General features: G+C 39.2%; 1 protein-coding gene across 1 annotated transcript in view; it reads left to right on the top strand.

The window, feature by feature from the left end:
* The window catches only part of RHOA (ras homolog family member A), a 52,370-nt gene that overhangs the window by 1,384 nt on the left and 25,457 nt on the right, over nt 1-25,529 (top strand). The window contains exon 2 of the mRNA XM_055413831.2: nt 2,683-2,761. The gene's annotated coding sequence lies outside the window, so the exon portion shown is untranslated. The remainder of the gene's footprint in view (nt 1-2,682; nt 2,762-25,529) is intronic.

Here is a 25,529-nt window from a genome sequence, read left to right as displayed (position 1 = left end):
TTTAGAGCACTGGTGGGTGGCTCTTGGAGACATAAAATGTGTAAGATTAAAAACAAACAAAAATATATATAACGTGGTTTGGTTTTAGTCAGAGTCTCGCCCTAGATTTATAGCCTCTGTGCTCATAAAAATCCATACTAGAGGCAAGAAGAGATTAGGAATCCACTAATTTTTTTCATTGATCAAGAATCTTAGACCTGAAAGGAATTTTCAGGGCTTGTATTCCCAGCCTCATTTGCAGATGGGAAGCTGAGTCCCAGAGACTTCAGTTAATTTCCCACAGTTGTATGTCTAGTCAGGTGCCAGCCAGAACTATTTTCTCTGTACGATCTTCTATGTCCTCCCAAACAGCTTGCTTAGAGTCAGCTAAAATTCAGGACTTTCAATTTATTCCAGTGTTTCTCCTTTTATGTATTGCTGGGTTTTTTTTTTTTAATGTATTGAGAGAATTTAAAAATTTTCCCAAGCAAAGTTCAATTAATTCTTTAGCTTTTCCTCTCCTTTCTGTAATTTGGATGGTCCTATAGCAGTTGATTTAAATACATAAATGAATATACAGGGTCTCTGACTGGTGTAGTTTCTGGTTTTAGATGTGATGGCCTTTTCGAGGGACCCAATTTCTTCCAGAGTCAGGACCAGGTTCCCCTATTTCAAATCCGATGTAATTAAGCCCTGATAAGTTGTAATAGGCAACTGTGGGCTCTCTTGACTGTTGATTTGAGGTGGGATGGGGAGAAACAGCATGTATCAAGAATATAGTTTCATATGTTTGTGGTAGTGGTTTTGCTGGAGTGTTTTCAGCCCTGATTCCTTGTTTGTCAGTTAACTTTTTTTAAAAGTTTAACCTGGGAGACTTCCCTGGTGGTTCAGGGTTAAGACTCTGCAGATCCAGTGCAGAGGACACAGGTTCAATTCCTGGTCAGGGAATTAAGATCCCATATGTTTCATGGTGTGGCAGAAAAAAAAGTTTAACCTGGCCATGTAGGGGTGTAAGTTATTAGGAGAGTAAAAACGTAGATCTTCAGGTGTTTCTTGCTCATAGGGTGGAGTCCAGGTAGTGACTCGAGGAGGTGGATTGCTCCTTTGTCCTGGAGCTGAGAGATTTATGTTAACTTTGCCAGAAGAAAGACTGATACTTCAACTTTTAAGAGCACTGATTTGTATTTGCTGGGCTTCTATGGTTGGCATCTCGGGTTTAAATTGCATTGTGGCTGGTAGTGATAATTTTAAACAAGATTGAACATAATCACTGGATTTTAATCACATATTTGTAGTTTAAAAGGGAATTAAAAGGAGAAAAAAGGCATTAAGGGAATTTCTTCTTCCCTTACCACTTAGTTTATACCTTTATGCACCTGGGCTGTAGAACTGTTTGCTTGCACTTTCACATTAATGTAACCAAATTTAAACTTGTGTTAATGTATCTTCCTATAGTCTGCTCTTTGGGGACATGCTCACTGTTAAATACTTGTGAGATTAATAAATTAAAATTTTCAAGACAGTTTGAAGTTAGTAATTACTGTAAAATTCCGATTTTAAGTGACTCATTTTTAATCTGTGGTGCTATAGGATTAAATACGGGCCTTGTATACTCATAATTATGGTAGTCATGTGACCAAAAATCAGATAGACATCGAAGCTGCTCATTCTTCTGGGTGTTGGTCTGAGTTTATTGGTGCTTCCTCCACATGATTCGGAATACATTTTTATGAGATACTCTTAAATCTGAGCCAGTTTGTAGTTGATAGCAGAATGAGTTGGTTTATTTTTTTCAAGAGGATGAGTAAAATAAATGTGCTTAAGCACATTTATAATAGCATCTTAATATTCCAGTAAAGGGAAAGAGAACGTAAGCAGCCAGTGAAATGTTTGCAGTGTAATGAAGGGAAAAGTAGGAGGTAAAATGAAATTAGAGCGGTGGGCAGAGACCACACCATGTAGGATCTGTTAGGACATGGGAAGTTTTTGGACTTTTTATTTTAATCATCAGATTTTTTTTAAAAATGAGGATGATAATATGATCCTACAGTAAACAGAATCATTCATCAAGAGTAGGGGATATGTCTGAATCCACTCTGACTTCACACAGTAAACTAATACTGATCATTTCTGACAAAAGTTTCAGAAGGATTTCATATTATTAATGTCTTTAGCCTAATAACTTCAACCTGTGTTTTTGAAGCCATTGGCTTTTGGATAGTTCTCTTTTTAGCCTGCAGTTTCTCTGTAATGCCTGTATTAAAAATGAAATGTAATTCAATAAAGCAAGTCATTCAAATGTTCATGGTAGGCTGGGTGGTAGGCATACAGGTGTTCACTGTAAAATTCTTTTACCTGTGCATTTATAATGCTGTGTGTTGCATGTTTATAATTTTGGAAAATTTACATAAAATTCATCTGCTTTTGATTTTAGCTTTTAAGAGGGCAACACTATAACATTCAGAAAATAAGGTTGATACTGTACATTTTGTTGAGTGAAGGAGGCCAAAACATTTAAAAGTGGTAACTTTCATAGTATGTCAATTAAAATTAAATTCTGCATTTATTCTTCCTCTGGATTCTGAATTACTTACCAGATCTTTGGGCAAACCTGTTTTACATCTTGTGCTTTTTTTTTTTTCCTCCCATGAAATGAATAGACATAATTCCTGATTTCATTTTATTTTGTGTGTGTTTTTATAGTGCCTTTCATCTGAGAAGTTCAGGGCACTTTGTAGAACTTCTGCCATACAGGCCGTGGGTCTTGGAGCACATTTGTAAGGTATGTAAATAACTACCATTCCTCTTTCTCCATAGAAGAGAAATTGTTATGTATTATATATTAACGTAAGTTGTAGGGAAATATAGGTGCAGTACTGTTAATGATTTTCTTTTCCACCAACCTTGACATCTTTATCTTACTCCATAACTTTCCCTTCTGGTCTCATTTCCGTTTGTCTCTCCATACGATACTCCTGTAACTTCCTTTTTCTCTTCTATTCTACCAGTATTTCTTCCTTAGTTGACCATATCTTTTCTAATCTCTTAATCTTTAAGATGTGTTTACCGCATTTTCCACGTACTTCTCTCATTAAGATCACTCTCATCTTAATTCTTTTTTTAATGTCTTTACGTTTTCATGTTTTCTATAGTTTGGTCACCTTACACACACCTTAACACAGCCTGTGCTGTGGGTATGTCTGGTTGTCAATAAAAAATAATTCAATCAGGGAATGAAGATTGGAGGGTAATTCTTCCTCTTGCCAGAGGAGTTAGCAGTAGTACTGGTTTGAGTGGGAGCAGTGTTAATAGCAGGTGTAACAACCCTTCCTGGGGCTATGCTATGCTAAGTCACTTCAGTCGTGTCCGACTCTGTGTGACCCCATAGATGGAAGCCCACCAGGCTCCGCTGTCCCTGGGATTCTCCAGGCAAGAACACTGGAGTGGGTTGCCATTTCCTTCTCCAATGTGTGAAAGTGAAGTCGCTCAGTCGTGTCCGACTCCTAGCGACCCCATGGACTGCAGCCCACCAGGCTTCTCCATCCATGGGGTTTTCCAGGCAAGAGTACTGGAGTGGCTTGCCATTGCCTTCTCCGTCCTGGGGCTAATCAGATATTTTAAACTGATTACAAATAAAGGAAATAGAATCATCTAATTTAATTGATACCAAGTGTCCTGATTTGGTACCATTTTGACTACCTTTTCTTGTTCTCCTTGGGTTGGAGGGAACTCCATATATAAAGAAGAGAGAGCTGTTAAGAGGATGAATATTCTCTTGGTGAGATGGGCTATCTGGCAGGGAAGTCACATAATGCTAGTGGTTTTGGTTGGCTTTGAACTTCTTAGTATGGTAAGAGGAATGGCCAAACTAGCTTGTCGTTTTTCATTCATTGAAGAAATAGTTCCTCAATAGCTACTATGTGCCAGGTGCTGTCTTGGGACACATTTGAAGGAAACAAAGGCAGTCCCTGCCCTCAGATAGTTTTTTCTTTCTTTTACACTGTCTTTATTCCTAAAAACATTAATATTTTGAATCATTTCATCTGCTTTTCTCAGTATCACTGATGAGAAAGTAGAAAGCACATCCAGGGTTAATGGTCACAAAAACATTAATAGGACTGCCCATTTTTATTCTAGTAGGGAATACTGATGACCTATGGCAAGAGATTAGCCAGTGCAACTGCTGGACATAGGGTGACAGCTAGACTAGCACTGCTGGGCATGATATGATACTCTGTTGCAGTTCCGTGAGGCTTGAAATTTCTCCTTTCAGCAGATTCAAGTGATGCTTTAAAGTGGTTTGATTGATGACCTCTTAAAAAAGACAGACTATGTTTCAGGGTTTTCTCAGTTTAGTTAAAAACAAAAGTAAGGTTATGCTTTTGCTCTGTAGGTTTGCTTAAATCAGAATTTTTTTTTTTAACTTGAAAGGCTGATGGCCCTGTAATTACAAAAGAATTCTGCCAAAGATGACCTGCCTGCCTACCTAGCTATCTAGTTATCGATCCGTCTTTAAGCAGATTATCTAATTTCTTTGAAACTCAGGACCTACCTCTGTGAAATGAAGATTCCATTTCATAGGAATTTTAGATGAAATAATATGTGAAGAGCATAGTGCTCAATGCATGTTAATTTTCTCCCTTGGTGGAAATACTTGTTCTAACTCTGGTAGATTCTTCAGGTGTATTTTTTTTTTAGGATATCAGTGGATTGAATTTATAGTGATTGTTTGCTTTCAGAATGATGAGGATTTTGATAGGAAACTTAAGTTACATGAATTTCTTTACTGCTGCCTGACCATATAAGAGAAGCACGCGTGTGTTGTTGTCTTTTCTTTGTTTAACTGTAGGAGTTAGTATGTTGGACTAAGGTTTTACCATCATTCTTATACATGTTAACTGACATCATGAATAATAGTTTGGCAAACATGAGACCATGTTAATCGCAAGTTGTCTAGATTCATTCTTGGGTTGTAGTAGCGATTCTGCCTTTATCTGATGATGGAATCATTTAGTTTTACTCTTAAGCATCAGTAAATAGTAGCAGCAGAGATGGCACTCTCCAAGAAATAGACTGAAAAGTAAATCCATGGGGTGGAGATTTTTTTCTATTGTTACTTGCTGCCACTGCCTTTTATAACTGAAGGGATTTTGAACAAGATCTACTCCATGCCAGCTCATACACATTCATGTGTCTAATTGTAGCTGAAGAATCTTCAATAACAAAGCATTTATTTATCCTGTATGAACTATATACAAACTTCATTTATCTTTCAGACTTACTCTTTAGAAGTATTATTTTCCATTAATTAAGTTTTCCATCCTTACTCACCTTGCATCCTTAACCATAGTCCCTAAGGCAGAAGTCCCTAAAACTTACAGGAAAATGTTTTGAACCACTTTGTCAATTTAATAGTAGGCCCCCCCCAAAGCAGTTCCCACATTAAAAACAGATCTGTTTTTGCAAGAAGAGGTACAAATGAAGATACATTTTTATTTTCTGAAGCTCATAGCTGATCTGAAACACAGAGATCCAGTTCCACTACTTGAAAAATTGTTTGCTTTGACTTTAAGCATATGGTTGAAAGTTCTGCTTTTGTTGTATGTACTCTGTTACTTTTACCTTATTCCCATGGCAGTTGTGTCTAAGTTGGTATAGTGTAGATGAGTTGTCCTCTGGTGCCTCTTCGGCGGGCCCAGAGGGCAAATGTTGGGCCAATCTTCTGGTGTACTTTTACATAACCCTATTGTTATTCAGGCTTTGAGGCCTAAGGAAGAATGTTTAAGGTGGATATTTAATGTTGTAACAATACAGATTTTTGGCTATGAGATAATTTTATTACACGATTTGGCAGTTTTGCTCTAAATACTACAGTGTTTTTTGTGGAAAAGTTCTATTTTGGGTGAAGTCTTTTGTTTAACTTTTAAAGTAATTCAGAAGGAATTCATTTATCTTTTGACTGTCTTAAGTTCAGAAAAGGAAAGCAACAAAATATCCTAGGTAAGAGCATGGGCTCTCTGGAGAGAACTTGACAGTTAAGTACTTGCTCTTACACTCAACATTTTATGACTGGATAGAAATTATGACCCCTTTATAACTCAATCCCTTCTCTGTAGAATGGGGATAACAGAGGGCTGTGAAGGTGCAGTGAGAGAGAACCACTTAGTCTCAGTGCCAGACAAGCAGATGCAGCTCTTTAACTTTCACTATTCAAGTTATAATTTGTGGTACACTTTAATTTGAGATAAATTTTTTTGGAGGGGGGAATAGCACCCTAAGAATTAATGTTGGGAGAGAGAAACAGGTCTCTGTACTGAATCCCTGTTGCTTTGGAACAGTGGTTCCCAAACCTGTCCGTTCCCAAACATGAGATCCAGTTCTTAAAGCTGGAATTACTTTGGAAGGCTTTTTAAAAATCACTTTTATTGCGGTATAATTTGCATAAAATAAAATGGACTTAAATAACAGCTTAATAAGTTTTTGGTAATGATATGACAACCCACTCCAATATTCTTGCCTGGAAAATTACATAGACAGAGGAGCCTGGCGAGCTCAGTCCTTGGAGTCACAAAGAGTCAGCCGTGACTGAGTGACAGAGCACACATACACCTGTGTAATTGCCACCCAATCAAGACACAGAACATTTGTTTGGGAGGCTTTAAGATATTCTATTTTTAACTAGTTTTTTTAAAAAAACAGTATGTACACTTGATAGGACTATGACATACAAGTAAGAACTACAGTGAGGTAAGACCTCACACCCATTCAGATGGCTGTGTATTTTTTAAAAAAGTGTTCTCAGGAATGTAAAATGGTACCGCCACTATGGAAGGCAGTATCAGTTCAGTTCAGTCGCTCAGTCGTGTCCGACTCTCCGCGACCCCATGAATCACAGCACGCCAGGCCTCCCTGTCCATCACCAACTTCCGGAGTACACTCAAACTCATGTCCACAGAGTCGGTGATGCCATCCAGCCATGAAGGCAGTATAGAGGGCCTTAAAAAACTAAATAGAATTATCATATGACCCAGAAATGTCACTTCTGGGTTAATACCCCAAAGAATTAAAAGCAGAATTCACAGTAGCATTATTCATAGGAGCTGAAACAGGGAAGCAGCACAAGTGTCTACTAGCTAATGAATGGATAAGCAAACTGTGGTATATACATACAATGGAATATTATTTAGCCTTAAAATGAAAGGAATTCTGCAGTGTGCTACAGCATAGATGAACCTTGAGAACATGCTGACTGAAGTAAGCCAGTCACAAAAAGACAAATACTATATGATTCCACTTACGTGAGGTACTTAGAGTAGTCAAAACCATAGAGACAAAGTGGAATGGTGGTTGCCAAGGGTTGGAGGGGAGGAAGAATAATCGAGAGGGGGAGGGCAGTTAGTGTGCAGTGGGGAAAGTTTTCGACTACAAGATGGAGAGTTACTGGATACACTGTGGTGATGGTTGTGCAACATTATGACAGTATTTAATACCACTTAACTGTACACTGAAAAATGGTTAGGATAGTAAACTTTGTGCAGTTCTTCTCTCAGACTTTTGGCTTCTGTTGGAGCTTTAAAGGTATTTTAGGGCAAGCGGGTTGATGAAGTGTGGATGTTCAGTGCAGAGCCGAAGGGGTTGAGCTTGAAAACAGCAAGCCTTTATCACATCTCAGCCTCCCAAGGTTCTCACTTCAGAGAAAACCTTTGTACCTGTTTCCTGTGTTTAAACCAAGTAACTGTTTCATATGTATCCTTCTAGTGATACTCTGTCCCTTCTTTATATACAGACTGATGCACATCCCACTGTTATACATCTATTCTTTCCCCCTAACAAGATGTCTTGGTAATTACTAGACAAGATAGTTGAAAGTGTACATTGTGGAAAATAGTTTGGCAGTTCCTTAAATAGCTAAATATAGAATTACTGTGAGACCCAGCAATTCCATTCCTAGGTATATACCTAAAAGAATTGAAAACAGGTACACAAATGCTTGTACATAAATGTTCATAGCAGTACTATTCAAATAGCCAAAGAGTGGAAATAATTCAAACAGGTGAATGGGTAAACAGTGTATATACATACAATGGAATATTATTAGCTATTTTTAAAAAATGAAGCACTGATACATGCTGTAGTATGGATAAACCTTGAAAGCATTATGCTAAGTAAAAGAAACCAGACACAAAAGGCCATGTATATGAAATGTCTAGAATAGGTAAATCCATAGAGACAGAAAGCAGATTGGTGGCTGCAAGGTGTTGAGGGGAGGGAAAACTGAGGAGTGATTGCTTAATGAGTATGGGATTTTCTTTGGTGGTGATGAAAATGAACATGTTTTGGAATTTGATAGAATTGGTGGTTGTACAACATTGCAAATAACTAAACATTACTGAATTATGCACTTTTAGAAAGTTAACTTTATACTATGTGAATTTCACCTCAACTAAAATGTTTTTTTAAAATATATGCTGAGGCCTGACCCTGAAGAGTTTTCGGTTTGTTAGTTGTGGAAACTTGAGAAGAATAGTGATTTTTGTGCCAAAATGCAGCGTGCCTGGCTATGCAGTGTCATTGCTGAAATATCTAAACAGGCCATGAGCAGCTTGGGGCTCTTGCTTCATTTTCTTCTGTGTGTCATTTCTCAAGTCAAGCACTGTCTTGGGGACAATGTCAGTGGAGAATTAGGTTGCACAAAGTCCAATTCTGATCCTGTGCATCTATTTAAAGTTCACCCTGAAATATTTACATTTTGAAGTCAGTGATACAATGCTCCTATTAGGAAGCCAGAAGGTATGTTCTCTCCCAGTGTTTCTTGGCCCCCTACCCTGCAAAGAATTTAAGTCTGGGGTGATTCCTTGTTGGCAGTGTTTTGAAGGCTTTGTTGTTCTCCTCTGCTTATGTACCTTTGGCCTTCTGCTCTTGGTCTCCAAGGTCCCTTGAACTGATACTGACCCTTGGCAACTGCTTGATCCGGATGGCTGAATAATATTGATAGTAACTAGGCTCAAGCTCATTCTAAGCAAATGGACAGATGGTAGTTTGGGCCTCCTTGCCACCCGGTTTTCAGTGTCGTTCATAAATGACTTTGTTTTCAGTTTACTTCCCCAAGTAGTTGCTGGTGTTTCCAGTATGCTCAGCACAGTCCTAGATATGGGTGAACCAGGTTGTTGATACGACCAATTTCTGCCATTGCGTTGAAACATAGTTTTTTCCTCTGACTTAAGGAAGAAGTATGTATTATATTCATTTGTATGTGTATTTTAACAAAAGACCAAAACAGCAGTATGGAGGAGGGTACTGGAGAAGGGAGTGCTTATTATGAAAATCTACACTTGTTTTCAGCCAGGTTTATTCTTTGAAGAAAAATCTGATTCTAGTTTGGTTGTTACTTTTAGGACTATCTGAAGGAAAGCCTGTATTCTGACTTTTATTTTCAGTTTTATAGTTCTGATAGCTTTGCTACAGGAGTGTGCATTGTAGGGCATCCTGTAAACGTTCATTTGTGTGTGTTTAAGGACAGGAAGTATGGCTCATGTAGAAAAATTGAGATCTTAACCAAGATAGTATCATCGTGTTCTGGATAACTGAAGCTTGCATCTTTAAGCTTTACAACTTATTTTATTCCTGTAGTGAATGTCTTTTTCTCTCATTTTATCTGGGCCTTAAGCTTCTCTGTGTAATGAGGTCTTTCCTCCTAAAGGATTTTTAAGGTCTGTCCTTAGAGTATGTTGAATTGCTTTAGGACTCTGGCCTGGCCTGAGTGTCACTTCCCTGCCTCCCCATTTTACATTTCTGAGCCTGATTTACAGGGTTTTTTACTTCATTGTCATAGGCTACACCTCTTTCTCACTCACGCATGCATTTTCCTAAACTACTGTGCACTTAGCTGCTGCCCAGCTAGACTTACAGAGTTTGCTAAAATAAGAACAAATAAGTTCACAGGGAGGATTTGAGTTTTAACACTCTATAGATAATTGCAGTTCCTGATTCTATGAGGGGTTTCTGTATTCTTAAATTACAACAACTGTCTTCGAAGGTAGCTCACCACTGGTGTACACAGCTGATCTTTTTGTTACCATTTTCTTAAAAATTTGCACACAGCAAATTGGTTATATAAAGTTTCTTTGTGAAATGTATTTTTTCAGATTTGTTATTTGAACACTTAATTATTACATGCTTGGGCCTGTGCTTGTCCAACAATGATGAATAAGAGATGTGATTCTTAAACTAATTGGAGTTTGGCAGGAAGAAACTTTGGAGGGGTGTGATGAGTGAGGTAGAGAGAAATGTTACGGGTTCAGAGTACTTAAGGGGCCTGATCTAAATTGGGTCAGGGAAGGCCTGAGAGAAAGTGACTTAGCTTTAAGTATGAGGTTATCTAAGTGGGGGAAGGGTGGATGATGTACATCCAGGGGAGAGGAATGAAGGAAACATGGCTTAATATCCTGAATTATAGGATATTGTTTTGGCTGGGGGTGGTTGTATGCTTTATATAATTGTATGTTAGTGGTTTGGGAATTGATGTTTTTTCTTATCTGCAATATGACATTTTCTACCCATATTTCATCCAAAATATTTTATACACCTCTTGAATTAACACTCCTCCCTTCCACAGAAACTAACATTGACAAAACTTAGATAAAGTTGGGGGCAAATTATTATGTACACTAGGATCGTTGTTCTTCATAATGAAATTCACAGGATTTTTATGAGTCTTAAATTATCCTTGTAAAATTTCAAGTTTAGTTTCCAAAAGACTAGACAGATTTTGGTTTTATAATAGTTACATGTGCAATACTGATTTGTAACTTCATTAGAGAAATAATATAAAATTTCAACTGGATTACATAATTGAGGCATATGGATGCTAACAAGGTAAGTCTTATGAACTCAACTTCTAATCTGTTGTGTCCTCTGTGTTTAAAATAATGAATGCAGTACAAAAGTAAAAATTAAGTCATGTCCAAAGCTGTGCTGGTGTTAAATGCTTTTATTTCTTGGGTTGATTGAGAGGTGGTAGAAAGCTTGCTGTAGTCATCACTGTTTCTTTTGTGCAACTAATCCCTTTGAAGAATTACGAGGTAAAATAAGTTTCTCAAGTATGCTGAGTTAGTGATTTTTTTTTTCAAGCTGTGATTATTTTCCCTGCATGGAAATTTATTCATTATCTTTCCAAAATATTGTAAAGATCTTGATCCAGCAGAAGCACTACAGTTACTCAGTTGAATTATTTCTACTTCTCTTTCTTGGCTGGAGAACTGTCTTGTGCCTGCTTATAATGAATATTTGGCTAATAAGTGTCTGTATATAATGCATTCATTATAATCTGGTAGCATTATCTTAAAAGTCTTTGGTGGCTTGTTATCTGCTAAAAATTGTGCACAGAGGCAGATTTACTGTGAGTCTAAGAAAAAAAATTTTGTAAAAATGTGTGGTCCCTAACCAAGTTATCAAAATTATTTCGCAAATTTACATTGTAGAATTCAAATTGCTGTCTGCCCCTACAGTTCAGCTTGAAGTCATAACTCAGCCAATCCCCTCCTCACCTAATCTAAAGCCTGTTTTGTTTTAATATCAGGAGGGGCTCAATCTAGTTCTCTGAGATAGCAGCATGGTTATTGGTCATGGAAAAATCAGACGAGTGCATTACAAAAGGTGCTTAGAAAGTATTAAGAGGAATGTGATTGTGTGTTTGTAGCAGATTGACATTGGGTTAAGGATTTCATAATTGCCATTCAGAAAGTTAAAAAAATCAGAGACTCATTTGATGGCAAAACCTAAACTGAACTGGTGAGAAGTTGTGTAGTCTTCATCCTACTTGGTGTGATTGTTGATTGATTTTACTGAAGAACTGTTAACCCAGTGTGTGTGTTACAGAATATTTGGCATTTGTACTATATTGCCTTTCTAAATATGAAAAATTCTGAATTTAGAAATGTCTAACCCCAAGACTTTTGGTTGAAGAATTGTGGGTCTGTAGTTCTTGGCAGTGAGGAAAAGCTAAGTCTTTTTCTTTAATGGGAAAGGATAATGCAGGTTGAAGTATGGATGAGTTATGCACTTTGATTTGCTGAGCTGGTAAAACTTTCAGTTTAGATAGAATATTCCTTTCAGATTAGGCCATGTTATAAACTGTTCTTCAAATTCCGGCCAGATAGAATTTGAAGGGACAGAGTTGCCGTTTGTATAAAATAAGACCTAAATAATAATGACACATTTATTGAACATTGTCCTATTTTCCATATAGGGAAGCTCTTTTTGTACAGTATATTATTTAATCTTTATGATAGTCCTGTTTGGAAGGTTCCATTCTTCGCTTGACAGATAAGGAAATTGTAAAGGGGCACAAAGCTAGTAAGATAACTTCCAGGTAATGTAGCTCCTTTACTGCTACTGCAAACCTTTTCTTTGGCTAGTCAGTGTGGGACCTATCCATGTAGTGAATATTTCTCATTTTATGTAGTAGTCCATATAGTAGATGCTGTATGCTTGTGAGACACACCCAGGATGGGACTCTTGATTTTGAACCCCAAAAGTAATGTTTGGTCAAATAACATTGGTGAGAGTGTTTTGGGTTGGGAGGGGTGATGGATCAGAATCACTGGAATTCTGAGAGCTTGTGTCAGCTGTCCCCTTCCTGAATCTGTGGATAGCGGAAGGGTTAGAGTGCATGTGATTACACCTTCCTCCAACTACAGTGAATAATCAGGATTATTCATAAGATAGCAACAGTGGAAATGCACAGTTTCCAGGCCTTTTCCCCTTCTGCTTGGAAGGACTCAGTAGAATGCAAGGAGGGAATGCTTATGGGCCTTAAAACATTTACTGAATTAGGGAAATTTTCATTTTAGGGGAAAAAATACCGCTATATTCAGGTAACCTTGACTCTGCTTTAATTTATGGAAAAAATTAATTTCTTGTATCTTCAGTATTTTAGCTACTATTAACAAATTATTTCTGATCCCCTATAATGAATCTCTTTATCCTGGTTGAACACTGATGCCCCCTAAAATATTACCAGAGCATTGGTCTTTAGCTAAAGACCTTTTGCCATACCTCATGTGGTAAGATAGACATTTAGTCCTTTTTTCTCCTTTTACGGTGTTGTTTCATACACGAATGTAGGGGCTAGCTACAGAGTTTTTATATACAGTGGTTTGTTAATTGTAAGTCTTGTTTGAAAAGAAATAACTTCCTACTTGAAGAATGAGACTTAAGACTAATTCAGGAAAGCAGGCAAGTAACTAAGAGGAAGTAAATTTGAAGGGTAATGTCTATTTTTAGTAACTTGGGCTTTTGAAAGTTTCCTTTCAAAAAGTTAGAAAATTAACCTTTTCTTATACCAACACATTTCTATCTATGAACATAGGAAGGCTACGTTTCTTATTAATTCATTTGGTGAACACACTTCTGTTCAGTGATATTTTTGACCTTGCTAGGCATTGTAGGGAATATAGAAATGAAGATGGTTATCCTTGGTTCCAGACTCCTCACAGATACCCAGACCTGTAGATGCTTATATCCCTTATATAAAGTGGTGTAGCATTTGTATATAACCTGTGCACATCCTTCTATATACTCTAAATCATCTCTAGATTACTTACAATACCTAATATCATGTAAATACTTGTCCCTTAGTGTACATGGGGATTGGTTTCAGGACCTGACCTGAATACCAAAATCTGGATACTTAAGTCCCACAGTTAGTTGCATTCGGCCAACCATAGGTCGTGTGGTGGTATAGTATTTATTGAAGAGCCAAGTATAGGTGGACTTGGGGAATTGAAACATGTGTTGTTCAAGGGTCAGCTGTAGACATAAATTCAGTGTATCACTGACTGAGCTACGAGGGAAGCACAAAATCAATGTAAATGATATATAAATAGTTGGAGGCATATGGCAAATTCAAGTTTGCTTTTTGGAACTTTCTGGATTTTTTTCCCCCGAATATTTTTGATCCATAGATGAAGAACATATAGATAGAGAGGGGCTGACTGTGTAGTCTTTTTTTCTTTTAAACTGGAGCTTACAAATAATAGTATCCAATAGTAAAGACATCACTAGATGGTCAACACCGAAATCAGATTGATTATATTCTTTGCAGCCAAAGATGGAGAAGCTCTATACAGGTGGCAAAAACAAGACCAGGAGCTGACTGTGGCTCAGATCATGAACTCCTTATTGCCAAATTCAGACTGAAATTGAAGAAAGTAGGGAAAACCACTAGACCATTCAGATATGACCTAAATCAAATACCTTATGATTATACAGTGGAAGTAAGAAATAGATTTAAGGGTCTAGATCTGATAGATAAGAGTGCCTGATGAACTCTGGACGGAGGTTCGTGACATTGTACAGGAGACAGGGACCAAGACCATCCCCATGGAAAAGAAATGCAAAAAAGCAAATTGGCTGTCTGAGGAGGCCTTACAAATAGCTGTGAAAAGAAGAGAAGCAAAAAGCAAAGGAGAAAAGGAAAGATATAAGCATCTGAATGCAGAGTTCCAAAGAATAGCAAGGAGAGATAAGAAAGCCTTCCTCAGCGATCAATGCAAAGAAATAGAGGAAAACAACAGAATAGGAAAAACAAGAGATCTCTTCAAGAAAATTAGAGATTCCAAGGGAACATTTCATGCAAAGATGGGCTTGATAAAGGACAGAAATGGTATGGACCTAACAGAAGCAGAAGATATTAAGAAGAGGTGGCAAGAATACACAGAAGAACTGTACAAAAAAGATCTTCACAACGAAGATAATCACGATGGCATGATCACTCACCTGGAACCAGACATCTTGGAATGTGAAGTCAAATGGGCCTTAGAGAGCATCACTACGAACAAAGCTAGTGGAGGTGATGGAATTCCAATTGAGCTATTTCAAATCCTGAAAGATGATGCTGTGAAAGTGCTGCACTCAATATGCCAGCAAGTTTAGAAAACTCAGCAGTGGCCACAGGACTGGAAAAGGTCAGTCTTCATTCCAATCCCAAAGAAAGGCAATGCCAAAGAATGCTCAAACTACCGCACAATTGCACTCATCTCACATGCTAGTAAAGTCATGCTCAAAATTCTCCAAGCCAGGCTTCAGCAATATGTGAACCGTGAACTCCCAGATGTTCAAGCAGATTTTAGAAAAGGCAGAGGAACCAGAGATCAAATTGCCAACATCCGCTGGATCATGGAGAAAGCAAAAGAGTTCCAGAAAAACATCTATTTCTGCTTCATTGACTATGCCAAAGCCTTTGACTGTGTGGATCACAATAAACTGTGAAACATTCTGAAAGAGATGGGAATCCCAGACCACCTGACCTGCCTCTTGAGAAACCTGTATGCAGGTCAGGAAGCAACAGTTAGAACTGGATATGGAACAACAGACTGGTTCCAAATAGGAAAAGGAGTACGTCAAGGTTATATATTGTCACCCTGTTTATTTAACTTATATGCAGAGTACATCATGAGGAATGCTGGGCTGGAAGAAACACAAGCTGGAATCAAGATTGCCAGGAGAAGTATCAATAACCTCAGATATGCAGATGACACCACCCTTATGGCAGAAAGTGAAGAGGAACTCAAAGGCCTCTTGATGAAAGTGAAAGAGGAGAGTGAAAAGGTTGGCTTGAAGCTCAACATTCAGAAAACAAAGATCATGGCATCTGGTCCCATCACTTCCTGGGAAATAGATGGGGAAACAGTGGAAACAGTGTCAGACTTTATTTTGGGGGGCTCCAAAATCACTGCAGATGCTGATTGCAGCCAGGAAATTAAAAGATGCTTACTCCTTGGAAGGAAAGTTATGACCAACCTAGATAGCATATTAAAAAGCAGAGACATTACTTTGCCAACCAAGGTCCGTCTAGTCAAGGCTATGGTTTTTCCAGTGGTCATGTATGGATGTGAAAGTTGGACTGTGAAGAAAGCTGATCGCTGAAGAATTGATGCTTTTGAACTGTGGTGTTGGAGAAGACTCTTGAGAGCCCTTGGACTGCAAGGAGATCCAATCAGTCCATTCTAAAGGAGATCGATCCTGGGTGTTTATTGGAAGGACTGATGCTAAAGCTGAAGCTCCAATACTTTGGCCACTTCATGCGACGAGTTGACTCACTGGAAAAGACTCTGATGCTGGGAGGGATTAGGGGTGGGAGGAGACGGGGACGACAGAGAATGAGATGGCTGGATGGCGTCACCGACTCGATGGACGTGAGTTTGGGTGAACTCCGGGAGTTGGTGATGGACAGGGAGGCCTGGCGTGCTGTGATTCATGGGGTCGCAAAGAGTCGGACACGACTGAGCGACTGAACTGAACTGAATAGTAAAGCATTGGTGGTTGTGTGCCAGGTGTTGTTTATTCTAAGTAGTTTCTGTGTTAGCACTGTCTTATGAGGGTAAGAGCCATTATTTTTCCCATTGCCAGATGAGGAAGTAGAAGCTCAGAGGAGTTGAGTAACTTACTCAAAGATTGACAGTTGCTTTATACCCTGCTGCTGCTAAGTCGCTTCAGTCGTGTCCGACTCTGTGCGACCCCATAGATGGAAGCCCACCAGGCTCCCCCGTCCCTGGGATTCTCCAGGCAAGAACACTGGAGTGGGTTGCCATTTCCTTCTCCAATGCGTGAAAGTAAAGTCGCTGAGTCGTGTCTGACTCTTAGCAACCCCATGGATTGCAGCCTACCAGGCTCCTCCATCCATGGGATTTTCCAGGCAAGAGTACTGGAGTGGGGTGCCATTACCTTCTCCAGCTTTGTACCCTAGGCACCTGATTTCAGAAGCCTTCTCTACCAGTGCAGCGCATCAAGTGATGCAAGCTTACACAGTCGTTTGGGAAACAGCTGTAAGAGTTCAGAGTTAAAGAAGAATTTGTGCTGGAGTAGCCAGGGTGTCATCTCTGGGGAGGGCGTAACTCTTGGCCTAAAAGGAGATAAAGAGGAGTGTTATGAGTAGTGTGAATCAGCCCTTGGCAGTGTTCAACTGGTTGAACACAGATAATCTTGTTTTACCTCCTTGTAGGGAAGAGAGGGTGGACAGTGTTGGTTAGGCTAGGGAAGTTAAGTGAGAGGGGAGCAATATACTTCTGTTAGATTCAACATACAGGAAGTCAGATTCCAAGATGGAGTCTTGCATGTGTGCTGCTTTGCCCCCCCCCCCGCCCTTTTTGCCTAATATACTACCTAGACCTTTCCAAGTTAGTCAATACTAAAATTCATTAATCATTTTAAAAAACATAATATATACATATCATGTTGTTCGGTTGCTAAGTTGTGTCGATTCTGCAACCCCCTGGACTGCAGCATGCCAGGCTTCCTGTCCTTCACTGTCTCCTGGAGTTTGCTCAAACTCATGTCCATTGAGTTGGTGATGCCATCCAACTATCTCATGCTCTGTCACCCTCTTCTGCCCTCAATATTTCCCAGCGTCAGGGTCTTTTCTGGTGAGTCGGCTCTTCATATCAGATGGCCAAAGTATTGGAGCTTCATCATCAGTCCTTCCAAAGAATATTCAGGGTTGATTTCCTTTAGGATTGACTGATTTGCTCTCCTTGCTCTCTCGAGTCTTCTCCAGCACCACAGTTCAAAAGCATCAATTCTCAACCTTCTTTATGGTCCAACTCACATCTGTACATGACTACTGGAAAAACCATACATTTTATAGATTGAGACAATACAAAAGGATGTATAGTTCCTAGAAGCAACCATTAAGAATTCCTTGTGTAGTTTTTAAGGGAAAGTCTGTGTATATACCAGTGTTCATTGTCCTCTGATGAATGTTAATTGTGTCTCTCTGCCAGGTTCTGTTCTGTATATCTGTACATCCCACTAATACACAATGGCGTGACTGGAAATACTTAACATCTTATTTTTTAAAATTTAGTATTATCTTTGAGATCAGTCATTAACAGATCTTTATTTTTAATGGTTGTATAATATGCCATTGTATGGATACTTAAATTAGTCCTCAAAAGGGACTGCTGCTGCTGCTAAGTCGCTTTAGTCGTGTCCGACTCTGTGCGACCCCATAGACGGAAGCCCACCAGTCTCCCCCGTCCCTGGGATTCTCCAAGCAGGAACACTGGAGTGGGTTGCCATTTCCCTCTCCAGCACAGAAAAGTGGAAGTGAAGTCGCTCAGTCATGTCTGACTCTTAGCGACCCCATGGACTGCAGCCCACCAGTCTCCTCCGCCCATGGGATTATCCAGGCAAGAGTACTGGAGTGGGTTGCCATTGCCTTCTCCAATCTTTTGTTACCATATTAATAATAAAGCTATTGCTGAAGTAGACATTCTTGAACATAAATATTTACATCCATGTAAATATATTTATGAGATAAATTCTTATAAGTAGAATTGGCTGGTTCAAGCAATGTATATGCAGTTTATTATTTACTTATTTTGGCCACACCTTGAGGTGTGCAGGATCTTAGTTCTCTGACCAGAGATCGAACCCATGCCACCTGCAGTGGAAGTGTGGAGTCCTGACCACTGAACTTCCAGGGAATTCCCAATTATGCGGTTTAAATTCTAATATTGCCAGTAATCTTAGAGAGAAGTTGCTCTCTCCATTAAGAGTGTGCTCTTTTTATGGCTTAATCCCTTTACTACTCAGACACTGAAATCCTTCAGTTCCACTGGGGTTTACAGTCCATTGATCTTACTACCTTTTTACTGCCCTTCAATCTTCTTCACTTCGCAATTTCTTCCTCAGAGTTTATAGTTCATCACTGTAATCACCTCCTTTTATATATTTTTAACTCATACTCTTTCTCATGTCATCTTATCTGGCAAAACCTCAGCCCTGGTTAAATCCAACTCTTCATTTATTCTACCCTTTTACTGATTGTCAGGAGCAATAGAAAGATATGCTGACTGGTCTTATTTTGAACTCATGACCCATAACCTCAAAAGTGGCTCTTTTTCCTAAGTTAAACACTGACTAGCCATCCCACTAAGATTCCTTAGTCCATTTATTTTATTTTCAGGACAATATGGCACTACCTCCTTAGCTCAGACCTGTTTCCCTTCTCCAGCCTCGCTGTCAACCAGTGATCTTGCTTCTTCCTTACTTGAGAAAATGGAAGCAATTAGAAGAGTCCACCACATCTACTTACCTACATTTGGCTGCTAGGGGCTGCTTCCTCCTCTGTTACCGTGGCGTGGTCCTTTGGGAGTCCATAGTTCATTTCCAGGATTAGCCTCTCCGCTTGTGTGCTACACGCTAGTCCTCTCTGATCTCCTCAGAACTCTAGCAGTTTCCCCCTCCACTGCGCCAGTTCTACATTCATTCTATTGATGAGACCTTCATACCCACCTAGCAGCTAGTTTTTATTGTTGGTAACCGTTTGACCAGGAAAGAAAATGACTGATTTGAGGGAAGCACTGAACAGTGTCTGCCACGCTTTCCAGACTTTTTTTCCCACTTGCTGGCAACAGTTTTATTGAGATATAATTCACATGCCATACAGTTTACCCATTAAAGGTGTATATAAGTCGGTGTGTTTCAGTATATTCGTTCATTTGTGGAGTCAGCTTTAGAACAGTTTCATCACCCTGAAAAGAAACACCTGCACTCTCCAGCTATCATCCTCCAGTCCCCCTATCACTAGTCCCCAGCCTTCTGTTCCGACTCTTTGAGACCCCGTGGACTGTAGCCTACCAGGCTTCTCCCTCCACGGGATTCTCCAGGCAAGAATACTGGAGTGGGTTACCGTTTCCTTCTCCAGGGGATCTTCCCGACCCAGGGATCGAACCCGGGTTTCCCGCATTGGAAGCAGATGCTTTAACCTCTGAGCCACCAGGGAAGCCCCAGCCTTAGGCAACCACATCTCTGTAGATTTGCCTGTCCTGGATGTTTCAAGTGGAACCACATAATATTTGGTCTTTAGTGACTGGCTTCCTTTATTTAGCATAAAGTGTTCAAGGTTCGTCCATACTGTAACATGTATTTTCTAACTGGAAAGAGCATTTTATCCTACCTTCCTCAGTGCCCTCATCTCCATCTGCCACAGTGCGGCCAGTGTAATCCTCACCTGTGGCCAGTTGAGAAGCTTTTACCCTGTGCTGCTGGAGACCTGATGGCTATGTCTGTGCCCTTTGCTAGTCATGTAATATGGAGCGTTTCCTTGAAATGCTCTTTCTCTTGGTGCTGCTTCTATCGTAGCTCTCTGACTTCTTGGCTCAAAAGTCTGACTTCTCATGTCCACCTCTTCATGTTGCTAGCAATCTCTGGGGATAGATAGATTCACTGTCTCTCCCTATTCCACACACTTGAAGGCTGTGCTGTTTTTACCTGTAATTAGAACTTAGTCTGAGTGCCAGTCATTTTCATCAGGCTGGGAGAAAATGTGCGTAGGGTTAGAAAAAAGCACTTCGAGACCCTCACCATGGCCTTCTCATTTCTATCCTTGTTTCCCCTTCTAGCCATTTATCATGCTGCTGCAAAGCTCTCTTTGTTAGTCACAGATCTGATGGTGCTGTTCCCTTGGTTTTCTCTTGTTTACAGAGTAGAAGTCAGGTTGCCATAAATGACATTCTGGATCTTTCAGTCTAACCATCACTCATCTTTCCAGCTTTATTGTCTCCTCTCTGATTGCTTTTGTTTAAGGTAGTTTGCTCAGGCTGTTCCCTCATGTTAGAAAGTATTCCTGAGCCACCACCTCTCTTCTCAGCTCCTCCCAGGGGACTAATCCTCATTCTTCCAGGTCAGATGTTACATTTTGTGCAGCCCTCTGGCAGAATTGCTTTCTTTTCTCTCCGTTTAAACCAGAGCGCATACGCTTCTCTTAAATGTTTAATGTTAATGTGTTAATGTGTTGTTTTCTGTAAGGGTGTTTTTCAATAAGTCTTCTCTCTAGCACCTACAATAGAGAATGGCCCATAAAAAACTATTGGTTTGGGTTAGACTGATCAAGGGTAAGGGAAACAAGAATTGAGACAAGGCCACTGGATCTGGCAGGGAGGTGATCACCATTGTGCTGCAGTAGTAAGAGTGTAGGTACTAAAGGATGTAAGAGTAACTAACTGGGGATTGGATGGGAGTGCCTTCTAGAATTTATCTTTAAATGACCTGATACTTTTTCTGTAATGTTTTCCAGAAAAATCTGTAACATGAAATTATCCTTGTAGCATGCATAAAAGCAGAACACTGAATAAGAATCCTGTGTCTACCACATAGCCATTGGAAAATTGTTTAGAATCATTGTGTCTAGTAGACTTTCTGTGATGATGGATGTATTGTGTATCTGCCCGTTCATACAGTAGTCATATGTGGCTGATGAGCGTTTGAAATGTGGCCAGTGTGACCAAAGAAGTGAGTTTTTCAATTTAATTAAATATTAAAAAATTAGTCACATGTGACTATGGCTATCATGTTGGGTGTTGAAAGTGTAACAGTACCACTTTTGGGAGTAAATGCAAACCAACCATTCTGTCTCATATTCATGTTTCAGGCAATAACTCTGCTTCCCTGAACATGTTTTTTCATTGTTCTTGTATTCCAGTTGATAACTATTGTTGAAGTCTTTGAATTCCTTCTTGCTTATGAATAATTTAGATATGAGAGAAGTCTTACTTAAGCATGTTTAGGAGAGCTTCACTAGTACTTCCTTTCAAAGTCGGGTTGAAGTCAAGTTTTTATTTCTCTTGTGTAGCAGCCAGTGTGATAAATTATATGGTGGCTTTCGTTCATTCATTCAGCAAACACACGTGGAGAGCCTACTAGTGTCTGGCTTGGCCTTGGTCATCTAAAATTGAATAAAACTGCCCCTGTTCTAAGTTGGCTTTCACTCAGTAGGAGTCTTATTTGTGTCTGACTCTTTGCGACCCCATGGACTGTAGGCCGCCAGGTTCTTCTGTCCCTCTGTCCAAGGAATTTTCCAGGCAAGAATACTGGAATGGGTTGCTATTTCCTACTCTGGGCGATCTTCCCAACCCAAGGGTTGAACCCACGTTTCCTTTTGTCTCCTGCACATTGGCAGGCAGATTCTTCACCACTGTACCACCTGGGAAGCCCCTTATTTAAGTAAGAATGATAAATAGGTATGAGGATATTTATGAAGGAGATTGTGTGGAGAAGGAAATGGAGGAGGAGATCAGGGAAGAAGTAACTTTGTCATCTTGAAAGGTAAATATTTGATAGTGAAGAGGCAGGGAGGCTTCTTGGGCAGAAGGAAAGTGTATACAGGACCAGAGTAGGCTTTTACTGTTTACAGAAGTTTATCTTGGTGCAAATGTTAATGGAATAGACTCAGAGTGACTTGGACCCTTTACACCTTTAATGTCAGAAGGTTGTTGGAGAACATTACTTCTGCAGTGCAGTCCTTAAAACCCAAGTGTGTGTCTGTGGGTGACCTTGTGATCCAGGATTAAATTTCTGAACTTTGATCCATAAACTGATTTTTCTGTCCTATGACCCTTACCTAATTCTAGATGAAGTCCTTGTTCCATTAACTTAGTTGCTTAGTAAAGCAACTTTTTAGGAAGTTATGCGTTATTATCTGTTGGTATATAAACATATATAGGTGCTTACTATATTGTCATTGAAATGTCTCATGAATCCTGAAGGTACCTTAGTTCAAGCATCTTTCTACTTGCTTTGTTCTAGATAAAGTGTAAATAAGAACCTGGCAGACTACAGTTCATGGGGTCACAAAAGTGTCTGACACGACTTAGTGACTTAACAGCATTGTTCCAGATAAACTGTAATTAAGCTATGTTTCTTAAAATCCAAGATCAGTGATACTTGCAACAGTTTGTTAGCTGCACTCACTTGTCACTCTGGGCTCTTTGAAGAACTGCTTGGTAACTTTTTCACTGTTCCTCATTAAATAAATTTTTCACTTTGATTTCCCATTTTCCCCTTTGATTATCTCTTTCATATTAATAACCTTGACTTGTTTTTATTTATTCCTGAAAGAGTTTTATTTAGTTTCTCTAAGGCCGCCTTTGTAACTCTTCCTTGAAATCCTGAGCCTAGGATAGGCCATATGTTTTTCCAGTCTAACTTTTGTTTGATCTATACTTTTTGTTACATGTTGCCTGTTCCAAAGTGAAACAGATTAGATTTCCTAAATCTTGACAGGAGCTGCCTGATAGCCAGCCTGTGGTCACTATAGGTAGAATACAGACACTAGCCCACAAAGAAAAGGAAGCCTCCTTTTCTTTTGCAGAACTGATTTGCTCCTGTCTTCTAAATCAGTGTGAAGACGGGGGCCTACTGATCACTTTTTTTTTTTTTTTTTTTACACAGAACATAAAATTTACCTTCTTAGCCTTTTTTTTTTTAATATTTATTTATTTACCGGTATTAGTTAACTCAATACCAGGAAAACAAACAACCCAATCAAAAAAGTGGAGAAAAGACATAAACAGACCTTTCTCCAAAGAAGGCATACAGATGGCTAACAAACACATGAAAAGATGCTCAACATTGCTCATTGTTAGAGAAATGCAAATCAAAACCAAAAATGAGATATCACCTCACATGGGTCAGAATGACCATCATCAAAAAGTCAACAAACAATAAATGCTGGAGAGGGTGTGGAGAAAAGGGAACGTTCTTGCACTATTGGTGGGAATGTAGATTGACACAGCCACTATGGAAGACATTATGGAGATTCCTTTAAAAACTAGGAATAAAGCCACCATATGACCCAGCAATCCACTCCTAGGCATATACCATATACGCTACATTGAAAAAGACACATGTATCCCATTGTTGACTGCAGCACTATTTACAATAGCTAGAACATGGAAGCAACCTACATACCCATCAACAGATGAATGGATAAAGAAATTGTGGTACATATACACAATGGAATATTACTCAGCCATAAAAAGGAAATCATTTGAGTCAGTTCTGATGAGGTGGATGAACCTAGAACCTGTTATACAGAGTGAAATGAGTCAAAGAGAAAGATAAATGTATTCTAACACTCATATATGGAATCTAGAAAAACAGTTCTGAAGAATTTATTTACAGGGCAGCAGTGAAGAAACAGACATAGAGAATAGACTTATGGACTTGGCGAGAGGGGAGGAGAGGGTGAGATGTGTGGAAAGAGTATCATGGAAACTTAAATATAAAAATATTTATTTGGCAACTCTGGGTCTTAGTTGCAGCTTGTGGGATCTGGTTACCTGACAAGGGATCAAACCCAGTCCCCCTGCATTGGGAGCTCCGTGTCTTAGCCCCTGGACCACCAGGGAAGTCCCTGTCTTAGCTATTTTTAAGTGTACAGTTCAGGGGTATTAAATATTAATACATTCATGTCAAGAGTTCCAAGGTGGCTTCATGCTTAAGATTCCAGGCTTTCATTGCCCTGCCCCAGGTTCAATCCCTGGGTGGGAAATAAAGATCCTGCAAGCCAAATAAAATTCACATTGTTATGCACCCATCACTACCATTTATTCCCATAACTCTTTTCATCTTGTAAATCTGAGACTATACCCATTTAATATTAATCCTCCATTCTCTTGTCCCCTTGCTGCTGCTGCTAAGTCACTTCAGTCGTGTCCGACTCCGTGTGACCCCATAGACGAAAGCCCACCAGGCTCCCCCATCCCTGGGATTCTCCAGGCAGGAACACGAGTGGGTTGCCATTGCCTTCTCCGCTCTTGTCCCCTTGGACCTAAGCAAACAACTTTGTATCTTTATGATTTTGACTAAAACATAAGTGGAATCGTATTTTTTTTGTGACTTATTTCAGTTGGCATGATGTCCTCCATGTTGTAGCACATTGCAGAATTTCCTTCCTTCTTGAACCTGAATAATTCCTTGTATGTATATGCCACATTTTATGTGTCTGCACTCAGGTTGCTTTCATGTTTTAGCTATTGTGAATAATATTGCTATGAACATGATTGTGCAACTATCTCTTCAAGGTCCTGCTTTTCAGTTTTTTGATGTATATACCCAGAAGTGGAATGCTGGGTAATTCTGTTTTTAATTTTTTGAGAGGCCTCTATGCTGTTTTTCGTAGTGGCTATAGCATTTGTCATCCCTGTTTAACACTTATTTTCTTCGTCTTTTTTTAAATATTGGCCATCCAGATAGATGTGAGGTGGTATTTAATTGTAGTTTTGATTTGTATTTCCTTAATGATTTGTGATGTTGACCATATTTTTCATGAGCTTATTGGCCATGTATATTGTCTGTTGCTCAGGTTTGAATTGGGTTGTTTGTTTTTTGCTATTCAGTTTTAGGAGTTTTGTATATATTCTGGATATTAATCCCATATCAGATACATGGTTTGCAAATACCTTCTCCTCAAAAGTGGGTCATCTTTTTACTTTATGATGGTGCTCTTTGAGATACAAAAGTTTTTATTTTTGATGAAGGTTTTTTTTTTTTTACTAATTTTGCTTGTGGTGTTGTATCCAAGAAATTATTGTTAAATCCAATGACAAGATTTTTTCCCCAGTATTTTAAGTATTTTATGGTTGAGTTAACTTTGTTTATTGTGTAAACTCGGAGTCTGGACTTTTGCATGTGGAATATCCAGTTCCCCCAGCACTATTTATTGGAATGACTATCCTTTCCTCATAGAATGGTCTTGGTCCCTTGTT

Source organism: Moschus berezovskii, chromosome 24 (genome assembly GCF_049115385.1).
Source record: "Moschus berezovskii isolate FMDL1 chromosome 24, NW_MosBer_1.0, whole genome shotgun sequence".
Classification (NCBI taxonomy): Eukaryota; Metazoa; Chordata; class Mammalia; order Artiodactyla; family Moschidae; genus Moschus; species Moschus berezovskii.
Note: the sequence above shows the minus strand (reverse complement) of the source record. Positions and strands in the feature narration are given on the sequence as shown.